The sequence below is a fragment of the Balaenoptera acutorostrata genome, chromosome 6, assembly GCF_949987535.1.
Source record: "Balaenoptera acutorostrata chromosome 6, mBalAcu1.1, whole genome shotgun sequence".
In the NCBI taxonomy this organism is placed as follows: Eukaryota; Metazoa; Chordata; class Mammalia; order Artiodactyla; family Balaenopteridae; genus Balaenoptera; species Balaenoptera acutorostrata.
The window spans coordinates 47049475-47063160 of record NC_080069.1 but is presented as its reverse complement, the minus strand read 5'-3'; positions in this window follow the sequence as shown (position 1 = coordinate 47063160).

Here is a 13686-nt window from a genome sequence, read left to right as displayed (position 1 = left end):
GAACCACTGCAATACCTTGACAGTCAATCTGATAACAGAGACAGTTGCACTAAGTGAATAATGAGTGGGATATGATGGACAAAGGGATGATTCACGTCCTGAGTGGGATGGAGCAGGATGGCATGAGATTTCATCATGCTACTCAGAATGGCATGCAATTTAAAACCTAGGAATTGTTTATTCCTGGAATTTTCCATTTACTACTTTTGGACCGAGATTGACCACAGGTAACTGAAACCACAGAAAGTGAAACCATGGATAAGGGGAGACTACTGTAGTTATAAATCACTAGGACCATAAAGGAAAAGAGATTCCATATCCTTGGCACTTTCTTTTGTTCCCTCAAGGAAGGACCACAGTGCAAAAGGCCTTTGTATCTTATTATTGTGCTAATAGAAGAAATGCCAGATTATGTATTCTACCTGCTGTCTTATACTGAGAGCTATAAAACATTTATCTCAGGCTCAGCTTTAGATAGATATTTGTTCCCTTAATTTTATTATACATCAGCAGAGAGAAGACAGTTGGTAAAGCTCTTGAGTAGAAATCTTAAATTCTGTGTCTTTGCTAAAGATGGAATTATTCACTTCTCTTATAAACCTGGGGATCATAGGCATTAGACCAAGCAAAAGTTCTTAGGAAGCACTGTTTTTCATGTTTTTAAAAATATTATTCTCATTTAACTTGTTCTCTATAATCTTTACAATTGATTAAAGTAATATATGAATTGAGAGAGTAGCACTGACATATATACACTACCATGTGTAAAATAGATGGCTAGTGGGAAGTTGCTGTATAGCACAGGGAGCTCAGCTTGTTGCTTTGTGATGACCTGGATGGGTGGGATTGGGGTGGGGGGTTGTGGGAGGGAGGCCCAAGAGGGAGGGGATATATGTATACATATAGCTGACTTTGTTCTATAGCAGAAGCTAACACAACATTGTAAAGCACTTATACTCCAATTAAAAATATATATATATTACAAAGTTACAGTAAAAAAATATGATATGGTATTTTTCTCTCATCAAAATATAATATACAACTATACCTAAAACAACTTTGAATGTTTTAGCAATAATTAATTATCTGTCTTTCTTTTTATTTATCATCTATCTATCTATCTATCTGTCATCACTCATTTTGTGCCATGCACAACTCTATGAATGGGAACTATTATTACCTCCATTAACTGTTGAGGAAAAGGAAGCACTGAGAGGTTAAGTAACATTTACAAAGTCACACAGCTAAATTCACTATTATAGGCTAACCAATTACATATGAGTTTGCTAAATTTTCCTTCATTTTATCTAAACTACCAGAAAGATAATCATGTACATAATTTATCTTCTGAGACATATATATTTAATTTTGGATATAAACCATTCATTAATTACACCTGCTTAATGGCAACTCATTTAAGATCTATGGAAGCTTTTAATACTTCTAAAATAATTTTAATTCAAATCTCTATTAAAATATATCATTATGAATATATCCTAATCCAAAAGACAATACTATATTTATGTTCTATGATATTAATTATGTCATTAAATAGAAAAATTTGAAACATAAATATTCATCATTGTTGAACTAAGTGAATTATGACACATCTATATTTAGAATATTATATACCCATTAATGCAGTCATTTTTAAGAAATGTTCATATTATAAGGCAATAAATATGATACAAAGTTGAGTGAAATTCTGATATTTATTTAATTTAATATTGAGTAAAATCAGGTTTACATGCAACATGACCTTCATTATGAAGGTACATACATGTATATGCATGAAGAGAAAAACAGTGGAAAGAAATACTCCGAAGAAGCTGTGAGTGGTTATGGCTAGAGGGTGGGATCCTGGGAAATTGTTGTGTATGTATGTCTTTATACACTTCTTTATTTTTCTAATTTTATGCTGTGTACCTAAACAGTAAAAATGACTTAGAACACTTTTTATTCCTTGCCTCAAGTATTCTTTTTAGGTTATTATTCCTGAATAAGTTAAGGTAGTAGATGCAACAAAGCTTTATGAAAAGTATATTAACCTTACACTTAAGAGATGTATTGCTGATTTCTAGCTCTCATCTGAAAATTGAAAGTTCTTTAGAAAATAATATTTAGGATTATCTCTAGAGCTAATTATTTAAATAAAATTAATCTATAATTATCAACTAAAAAAGTACAATTTTGATCAAAAAATTATGGAAAATTTATGAAAATGTTATACATTTGTTTCTGATATAGAATACTTAAAATATAAAAAAATATGAAAATTATATGGGATATGATTGATTATAAAACTTATATACATTAAAAATATTCGTTCACTTTGGAAAAAAGGAGTCACGCAAAAGCATACTACTATAGGCAATTTAAGTTATGTTAGGCATCCTCTAGGGAATAACCTCGAATTTTTGCTCATTCACTCTTTTTTTCTAGACTTTTTATTTTATATTGGAGTATAGTTGATTAACAATGTTGTGTTAGTTTCAGGTGTACAACAAAGTGATTCAGTTATACATATACATGTATCTATTCTTTTTCAAATTCTTTTCCCAATTAGGTTGTTACATAATATTAAGCAGAGTTCCCTGTGCTGTACAGTAGGTCCTTGTTGGTTATCCATTTTAAATATAGCAGTGTGTACCTGTCAATCCCAAACTCCCTATCTCTCCGCCCCCATCCTTACCCTCTGCTCACCATAAGTTCATTCTCTAAGTCTCTAAGTTCATTCACTCTTGTCTATTAAACTGCCTGAAACTGTCTTTCTAGAATGAGACCTAATGGTGAGAAAGATGCATCTGAAGAAAGTCAACATACAGAGTTATCAAGTAATATGAAAATATATTTCAAATACTGGTGACTAATATTTTAGAAAGATTTTCTGCAGTTATTTTTGAAGGTTTTTTTTTTTTAACTTAGTTAATGAATGCATGTTCTTTTCCAGACAAGCATATTAAACTGAACATTTATTTCCTGTAACATTCCAGCTAGGTGAGATTTTCCCAAACTTGCATAAGGTGCATGACTTTAAAAATAACCTAACTAGAAAATCTTTTAAAATTAATTTATCTTTTCTCACTAGTTTTCATGGTAAAATGGGTCAGATATACAGAATTAAGACATTTTAATAGGTTGCTAACTGTCTAAGCACGGATACCATAGCAAAGGAACCCACAATCTATTGTAAGTTAATTTTAAATGCAGGTAAAATATACCTTGCATGGTGAAGATTTCTAAAATGGCTTGCTTTATTCAACTCCTCTGACTTTTTGAATTTTACAGCAATGACCACCCACTAATTAAAACAATAATTTATCATTGCTACATTAATATAGACACTAGGGAAATGAACATATTAGGTTGTATCTGCAAGAAGAGAAAAATTCTTTTTTCCATACTTCAACATTTGCTATTTGGAGTCAAAAAGGGTAATTTACTGATATTTTGATGATTTAACATAACCCCATTCAAGATAGTTACAAAGTTAACAGACATTTGGAGACCTTGATGAAATCATTCTCTACTAGTTTGTGCCCAAGTCACACACAAGTAATTTACAAACTAACAATGAGATCCAAGATCCCTGTATGAATTGTAATACACTGCCCACACTTCAATTTGTTATTTAAAAATTGTCTACCATTCTGCTGGCCTGAATATAATATGGGATTCTTCAAGGAAATAAAAGTCTTTGATCTTTAGGAACTCAGTGCATATCACAGAGGGCATGCCATAATATATAATTTCTGGTTCAAGGTTTTTTCCAAGCTTTATTTATATATCAGTGACATATAACCCTGTGTAAGTTTAAGGTGTATGTGTTGATTTGATACATTTATATATTGCAAAATAATTACCACCATAGCATTAGCTAACACCTCCATCACATCACATAATTACCTATTTTCGTGTGTGGTGAGAATATTTAAGATCTATTCTCTTAGCAACTTTCAAGTATATAATACAGTACAATTAACTATAATCACCATGCTGTACATTAAAGCCTCAGAACTTATTCATCTTATACTTGGAAGTTTGTACCCTTTCACCAATATCTTCCCCTTTCCCCCACCTTGAAGCCCTTGCTAATCATCACTATACTCTCTGTTTCTATGAGTTTGGCTCTTTGAGATTTCACATATAAGTTATACCATGCACTTGTCCTTCTCTGTCTGGCTTGTTTCATTTAGCATAATGCCTTCCAGAGTCATCCACGTTGTCACAAATAATAGGATTTCCTTGTTTTACAAGGCTGAATAATATTTCATTGCGTGTGTATATGTACGTGTGTGTGTGTGTGTGTGTCTGTGTGTATGTGTGTGTATATATATATACATATATATGTGTATATATATATACACACACACATATATATGTATATATATATATATATATGTATACACACACCTCGTTTTCTTTCTTTATGTATCCATCGATGGACTCATAGGTAGTATCCAGACCTTGCCTATTGAATAATAATACTGCCGTGAACATAGGAGTATGGATATCTCTTCGAGATAATGATTCTGTTAACTAGAGATTATAACTAGAATTAGAGTTGCTGGATCATATGGTAGTTCTATTTTTGACTTCTTGAGAAAACTTGATACTGTTTTCCATAATGAATGTACCAGTTAACGTTCCCACCAATAGTGCACAAGGGATTCTTCTTCTCCACATCCCACACATCCTCACCAATACTCGCCTCTTATCTTTTTCGTGATAGCCATTCTAATAGGTATGAGATGATGTTTCATTGTGGTTTTGATTTGCATTCCCTGATGATTAGTATTTTGAGTATGTTTTCATGTACCTGTTGGTCATTTGTATGTATTCTTTGGAAAAATGCCTATTTAGTTACTCTGGACATTTATAATTGGATCTTTTGGGTGTGTTTTTGTTTTGGGGTTTTTTTTTTTTTGCTATTGAATTGTATGAGTTCTTTATATGTTTTGGATATTAACATTTTATCAGAGATATGATTTGTAAATATTTTCTCCCATTCTGTAGGTTACCTTTTCATTTTGATAATTGTTTATTTTGCTGTGCAGAGCCTTTTCAGTTTGATGTAGCCCCATTTATTATTTTTGTTGTTATTGTTTGTACTTTTGATGTTATATCCAAAAAAATCATTGCTAAGACCAATGTAAAAGATATTTTCTTCTACATTTTCTTCCAGGAGATTTAGGGTTTCAGTTCTTATGTTTGTCTTTAATCCATTTTGAATTGATTTTTGTGTATGGTGTAAGGTAAGGATCCACTTTCATTTTTCTGCATGTGGTTATCCAGTTTTCCAATCATTAATGAAAATAATTATATTTTCTCTGTTAAGTATTCTTGGTTCCCTTGTCAAATATTAGTTGACAATATATGTGAGGGTTTATTTCTGGGCTCTCTATTTTGTTTCCTTGGTGTATGTGTGTATTTTTATGCCAGTGCCATACTGTGTTGATTACCATGGTGTTGTAGTATAGTTTGAAAAGAGAAAGTGTGATGCCTCCACCTTCAGTCTTCTTCTCAGCATTGCTTGGGATATTTGGAGTCTTCTGTGTTTCCATACACATTATAGGTTAAATTTTTATATTTCTGTGAAAAGTGGCATTGTAATTTTGAAAAGGATTACATGGAATCTATAGATGGATTTGGATACAACAGACATTTTAATCATATTAGTTCCTCTCATTCATGAACACATAATATCTTTCCATTTGTTTGTGTCTTCTTCAATTTGTTTCATCAAAGTCTTGTAGGTTTCATCATATAGATTTTTACCTCCTTGGTTAAATTTATTCCCAAATACTTTACTCTTTTTGATGCTGTTGTGAATGGGGTAGTTTTCTTTATTTCTATTTCGAATGATTTGTTGTTAGTGTATAGGATCATGATTGATTTGTTGATTTTGTATTCTGCAACTTTACTGAATTTGTTAATTTATTCTAGCAAGTTTTTTGTGGAGTCGTTAGGATTTTCTACAGATAAGATCATATCATCAGCAAACAAAGACAATTTTACTCTTCCTTTACTATTTGGAGGCTTCTTATTTCATATTCTTGCCTGATTCCTGTAGCTAAGACTTCCAGTACTACGTTAAGTAGGTGTAGTAAGAGTGGGCATCCTTGTCATATTCCAGATCTTAAAGGAAAAGTTTTTAAACTTTCACTGTTCAGTATGATGTTGGCTGTGGGTGTGTCCTATATTGTCTTGGGGTATGTTCCTTCTATGACCAATATGTTGAGCATTCTTATCATGAAATGATTTTGTATTTTGTCAAGTGTGTTTTTGTCATCTTTTGATATGATCATATGATTTTTAAAATTCTATTAATATGGTCTATCACATTAGTTGATTTTATATGTTGAACCATCCTTGCATTCCAGGGATATATCCCACTTGTTTATGGTATATTATACATTTGATGTGCTATTGAATTTGGTATCTAATAGTTTGTTGAGATTTTCGCATCTATATTCATCAGGGATCACTGATACTGGTCTGTAGTTTTCCTTTCTTGAGTTTCCTTATTTGGCTTTTGTATTAGGGTAATGTTGGCCTCATAAAATGAGTTTGGAAGTATTCAAATCTTGGAAGATTTTAAGAAGGGCTAGCAATAATTCTTCTTAAAGGGGTAGAATTCACCAGTGAAACCATCTTGTCCTGAACTTTTCTGCATTGGGAGGTTTTGATTACTGTTTCAATCTCTTTACTCCTTATTGGTTTGTTCAGATTTTCTATTTTGTCATGGTTCAGTTTTAACAGGTTGTATTTTTCTAGGAATTTATCAATTTTTCTAAGTTATCCAATTTATTGGTATATAGTTGTTCATTGTAGTCTGTGTATTTCTGTGGTATCAGTTATAATGTCTTCTCTTATTTCTGATTTTAACTTTTGCATCTTCTCTTTTTTTCTTAGTCTAGCTAAGTTTGTCAACTTTGTTTATCTTTTCAAAGTACCACTTCTTAGTTTCACTGATCTTTTCTATTGTTTTGGTTTTTTTTTTTTTTTTGGTCTCTATTTAATTTATTTCTGCTCTAATTTTTGTTATTTTCTTCCTTCTACTAGCTATGGGTTTAGTTTGTTGATATTTTTTCTTTAGTTACTTGAGGTATAAAGTTAGGTTGTTTGAGATTTCTTTTTTCCTAATGTAACTGTTTATCATTATAAGCTTTTCTCTTACAGCTGTTTTTGCAGCATTCCATAGGTTTTGGTATGTTGTGCTTCCATTTTTTATTTCATATTTTTGATTTCCCACTTTTGAGTCATTGATTGTTCAGGACTATGTTGTTTAACTTTTACTTATTCGTGAATTTTCCAGCTTTCCTCCTGTTAATGATTTCTTGTTTCATACCATCATGATTGGAAAAGATACATGGTATGATTTCAGTCTACTTAAATTTGTGAAGACCTGTTTTGTGACCTGTCATATGATCTATCCTGGAGAATGTTCTGTGTGCACTTGAAAGAATGTGTATTCTGCTGCTGTCAGGTGGAATGTTTTCTGTTTGTGTGTTAGGTAGATTTGATCTAAAGTATGTTTCAAGTCCAATTTTACCTTGTTGATTTCCTGTCTGTTTGCTCTATTCACTATTGAAAGTAGATAATTGAAGTTTCCTACTGTTATTTTATTGTCTGCTTCTCCCTTCAGATCTTTTACCATTTGCCTAATATAATTAGGTGCTTCAATATTGGGTGCATATTTTTATGATTGTTGTATCTTCTTGATAAACTGACCTCCTTATCATAATATAATGAACTTCCTTGTGTCCTGTTTCCTTTTTTAGGCTTAAAGTCCATTTTTTCTGATGTAAGTATAGCTACCCCTTTTTATTTTTTGGTTTCTACTTTCTCATGTGTATCTTTATTCCATCTATTCACTTTGAGCCAACATGTATTCTTAAAACTTATGTGAGTCTGCATATAGTTGGTTCATGGTTTTTTAATCTACCTAGCCACTCCATATATTTTGATTAGATAATTCAATCTATTTACATTTAGAGTAATTATTAATTGGTAAGGACTTACTACTGCCATCTTATTATTTGTTTTCTGGCTGGAAGTTAGTTCCCTGTTCCTTTTAATCTCTCTTGATGCCTTCCTTTCTGAATTGATGATTTTCTGTAGTAGTATGCTTTGATTCCCTTCTCTTTATCTTGTATGAATCTACTCCTCTCTTTTACTTCCCTGCCCTTTTACATTTCTGGTGTCACAATTTACATCATTTAATATTGTGCATTCCTTAACAAATTATTGCAGCTATAGCTATATATAATACTTCTGTTCTTTAATATTTATACTAAAGTAGTTAACACAACCCTATATTACAGTATTAGTGTATTCTGAATCTGACTATATGCTTACCTTTACCAGTTTGTTGTATATTTTCATGTTACTTAATTAGCTTCTATTCATTTCACATGTTACTAATTAGCTTCTATTCATTTCACCTTGAAGAACTCCTTTGAGCATTTTTTATAAGGTACGCTTAGTAGTGGTTAACTCAGCTTGTTTGTTAAGAAAGTCTTGTTTACATTCATTGATGATGGACAACTTTGCTGGGTAAAGTGTTCTTGATCTTTGTAGGGAGATAGAGGCTGGGTTCTATATCACCATTTTAGTGGAGATGATCAAGAAATAATTGTTGAATAAATGAACATCAATATTTAAATATTTCAATTTGCAGAGATATTTTCTTTTATTATAGCCTCAAATTGTAATTCTTGAAAATTTGAAATATTTGTGAATACACTTAAATCTGTAATATTATGAAATATATTTTGGGCAGCTTAGCCTTGACCCAAATCAAGTACCAGCAGAGCTTTATTGTCATGATCTTTTATTTATAATGTAATCTTGTACTTGCTCTCTGAGGTCAGAATTATGCCAAATCAGGTGGAATCTATTGAAAAAAAAATGAGATACTATTGAAATTTCAGAAAATGAAAATTTTTAAAAATTCAAAAAAAACTAGATAGAAATATTTTGTGTCATTGTAAAGAATATTTTATGAACTCAGCTTTGTAGACTTTCTTTCCAATGCAATGCTATAATTACACAACACAACTTCCTAAATAATAGTAACAAATAGGTAGTATTTTAAGGTGAAAATTACTTAGGAAGGATAATGTGTAGAAGTATCATGCAGATTAACTGAAAATAGGAGTGGTGAGTCAGACTTACATTTAGTTTGCATTTTTACAAAGAAAGAAAAGAATAATGCTGAGACAGTTATCTAGATAATTTATTTGAAAAGAAAAAAGAAAAATCTTCCAATTATAGGAATGTGGGTTTGGCTGCTTTATTTTAGAAACAGGTTTATTTTTGATCAGTAGCCTGTGTAACCTAGCTGAACTACAGAAGTGTTCTGTCTTCTAGCACTCTTAATTATTTATTATAGACACAGATTTAAATGATAAATATTAGAGTTGAATTCTGGTTTCAGTGTAGTTAAAGAATAATGAAGTGTACCAATGAGGTCTGTAACTGCATCCTGTCATATTTATTCCTCCAGTTATATTTTAAAAAGTGTTTATTAAATGACTATCATATGCAAGATACTTAGCAACATGATTTAGTCTGCTGAAACAAAAATAACTTAATTGGCTAAATGCTTAAACTGAACTTTGTTGTATGTTGTAGTTATCTTGGTGGGAATAATTTGAATTTTCCTTGTGGAGACCATAGGAATTCAAGTCACAAAATATAGAAAGGTATAGGAAGAGGAGAGATGGAGACTCTGTAGAAATATAGGAATGTAAAACTGACAAAGTAGAGGTAAAATCCACCAAGGCTGCACTGGTTCCTTAGGGCAGATTATGGAAACTTAGTAGTCGGTACTATTGCAATATTCATAAAAGAATAAGTTGTATCACTATTATATTCTTCATGAATATTTATATGACTGAGAAAATTATTTAAACACTCTGTTCCTCAGTTTTCCTATACTTGATATGTGGATATTGATAGCACTCTCATTTGATTGTCATATAGAATTTATAAAAATGAAAATAAGAGTTTTTACCAAGTTCTTGATACAGATTAGGAACTTACCAATTGTTTATTGCCTTTTATTCTTGTAATAGTTGTGTGATGAAAAAATCTGTAACATGTTTGAACTCACAAGGTGGTAGTGCCTTTTAATATGATTCATTTGAATGTTCAACTCAGTTCAACCCTCTTTTGGAGCAATTTTGGTTTTTAATGTCTAATTTTTTAAATTAATTTTTATTGGAGTATAGTTGATTTACAATGTTGTTTTACTTTCTCCTGTACAGCAAAGTGAATCAGTTATACATATACATATATCCACTCTTTTTTAGATTCTGTTCCCATGTAGGTCATTACAGAGTATTGAGTGGAGTTCCCTGTGCTATACAGTAGGTTCTTATTAGTTATCTATTCTATAGATAGTAGTGTGAATATGTCAATCCTAATCTCCCAGGTTATCCCTCCCCTCCCCCTTTCCCCCTTGGTAACTATAAGTTTGTTTTCTACATCTGTGACTCTATTTCTGTTTTGTAAACAGGTTCATTTGTACCATTTTTTTTTTAGATTCCACATATAAGTGATATCATATGATATTTGTATTTCTCTGTCTGACTTACTTCACTTGGTATGACAATCTCTAAGTCCATCCATGTCACTGCAAATGGCATTATTTCATTCTTTTTTATGGCTGAGTAATATTCCATTGTATATATGTACCACATCTTCATTATCCATTCCTCCATTGATGGACATTTAGGTTGCTTCAATGTCGTGACTATGGTAAATAGTGCTGCAGTGAACACTGGGGTACATATGTCTTTTTGAATTCTGGTTTTCTCTGGATATATGCCCAGGGGTGGGATTGCTGGATCATATGATAGCTCAATTTTTAGTTTTATAAGGAACCTCCATACTGTTCTCTATAGTGGCTGTACCAATTTACATTCCCACCAACAGTGTAGGGGGGGGGGTCTCTTTTCTCCACTCTCCAGCATTTGTTTGTAGATTTTTTGATGATGGCCATTCTGACTGGTGTGAGATGATACTTCATTATAGTTTTGATTTGCATTTCTCTAATAATTAGTGATGCTGAGCTCCTTTTCATGTGCCTCTTGGTCATTTGTATGTCTTCTTTGGAGAAATGTCTATTTAGATCTTTTACCCATTTTTTAATTAGGTTGCTTGTTTTTTTGATATTGAGCTGCATGAGTGGTTTGTATATTTTGAAGATTAATTCCTTGTCAGTTGCTTCATTTGCAAATATTTTCTCCATTCTGTAGGTTGTCTTTTCATTTTGTTTATGGTTTCCTTTACTGTGCAAAAAAGGTTTTAGGTTTAATTAGGTACCATTTGTTTACTTTTGTTTTTATTTTCATTACTCTAGGAGGTGGATCAAAAAAGCTCTTGCTGTGGTTTATGTCAGAGAGTGTTCTATGTTTTCCTCTAGGAGTTTTATAATATCCAGTCTTACATTTAGGTCTTTAATCCATTTTGAGTTTATTTTTGTGTATGGTGTTAGGGAGTGTTCTAATTTCATTCTTTTACATGTAGCTGTCCAGTTTTCCCAGCACCACTTACCGCAGCACCACTTACTGAAGAGACTGTCTTTTCTCCATTGTATATCCTTCCCTCCTTTGTCATAGATTAGGTGACCATAGGTGCATGGTTTTATCTCTGGACTTTCTATCCTGTTCCATTGATCTATATTTCTGTTTTTGTGCCAGTACCATACTGTTTTGATTATTGTAGCTTTGTAGTATAGTCTGAAGTCAGGGCACCTGATTGTCCAGCTCTGTTTTTCTATTTCAAGATTGCTTTGGCTGTTTCAGAAATCAAAGATGACACACACAGATGGCGAGATATACCATGTTCTTGAATTCAAAGAATCAATATTGTCAAAATGACTATACTACCCAAAGTAATCTACAGATTCAGTGCAATCTGTATCAAATTACCAATAGCATTTTTCACAGAATTAGAACAAAACATTTTAAAATTTAAATGTCTAATTTTAATAAAAGCCCTACAATTTCAATATTAAGGGTGGAAAAGAAACCTGATTGTGTTAGATTAACCCTAGCATTTTACTAGGTGAGCAAAAGGGTTCAGTTGACTTGACCAACATCACTAAGCTAGTTAGTGTCAGAAACAGAGTTTAAACCCAGTATTGCTGATTGATTGTAAATTCATATTCTTTACACTATATAATGTCATTATTTTTATGGATGAATCCACTGTCTAAAGTAAGATATTTGGGCAGTTCCATTCTTACTAACTTCTCCTTGTGTCAGTAACACTTGTTGCCATTATGTTAGAACAAGCAGAATCAATGCACTAGTCATACTGACCATTCTGCTGACTAAATTTCACCAAAGAAAAATGAATGTAATAAAATTTCTAGATTTTCCCATGAAGAAGACATTTCTGAGAGATGTCATAAAATTTTACTTCTTGTGTAGTACTTTAGATCAGATGAGACTGTGATTAGTATTCTGATTTTTGCTATATCTTTCAAGATAGAAAAACCAAGTAATATATACAAAGATGTTCTTTGTGACTATATATCACAAAGCATTCATTGATTTTATCTGTTTATAGGGCAGACATCTTTTATTTAAGACCAGAAAGGTCTTAATGAAAACTTGCCCAGAGATAAGGGACTGGACTAAGATTATCCCCAGCCAAGCAGCCTCATTTTTAAAAATAGCTCTTATGGTTTAACATTGAGAAAAATAAGTGTCTTCATTGGATGGATTGAAATTAAACACTTTATGTCCCATTAAAGTGGGACATATTTTTAAACTTGAACGTTGTACTTAAAATATACATAAACACAGTCCTCTTGTTCAGTCCCTTACATCTTTCATCAAAGCTTCCACATCTCGTTGTTCACTCTGCTCTTCAGCCATCTGATCTAAAAAGTTCTACAATATTCTACAACCTTGGATAACAGTAAGAATATTAAGAATATGTTGATTCATTTTCATAACTTTACATCTCTCTTTCCCCTTTAGTGGAGTGATAAATTGAGAGATTGATTGAGATTATTAGATTGCTTCTTCCACATAAATATGTAGCTGTTAGAGAAAAACACACAAATAAATAAAACACCTGCTAAATAGCAACAACAAAAAGCATTGAATAGTAATCTGAATATGTATGTCAAATAAAGCAATGCTATGACCCTTATTTAGCTTTATTGCAGGGCTTGCAAACACTAATTTCAGAGTCTGCTGCTATTCATCTCATTGTCTGTATCTACCTGTATGATCTATGCACCCTATTCCCTAAAAGTCCTCATGTAGCTTGCACATAGGAAGATCTTCTTTATGTTTGACTATGTCTGAAAGCACTTAGACAGCAGCCTCTTTATGAACATCCATGATGTGTTCACCATCCATCCCTTATTTGATGTCAAGAGCCAAAGGAAAGGATCCCTCCTTGTATTTTCAGTAAAATACCTCAGGCATATTTACCACTTGGTTCCAGTCTATTACCAATCCTAATAAACTAAGATTTCATCTTTGCTATCCCACATCATATTATGACACCTCCTTTCAAGACTAGCTGGATAATTTTTTTTTTTCTCTCTTGTACTCTCTTATTTCAGTGCTGAGATTCTGTTTTGTGCCTTTGGATTAATTATTCTTTCAGATCCAGAAATCTATACTTAGATCTCAACTAAGTCCCTATTTACAA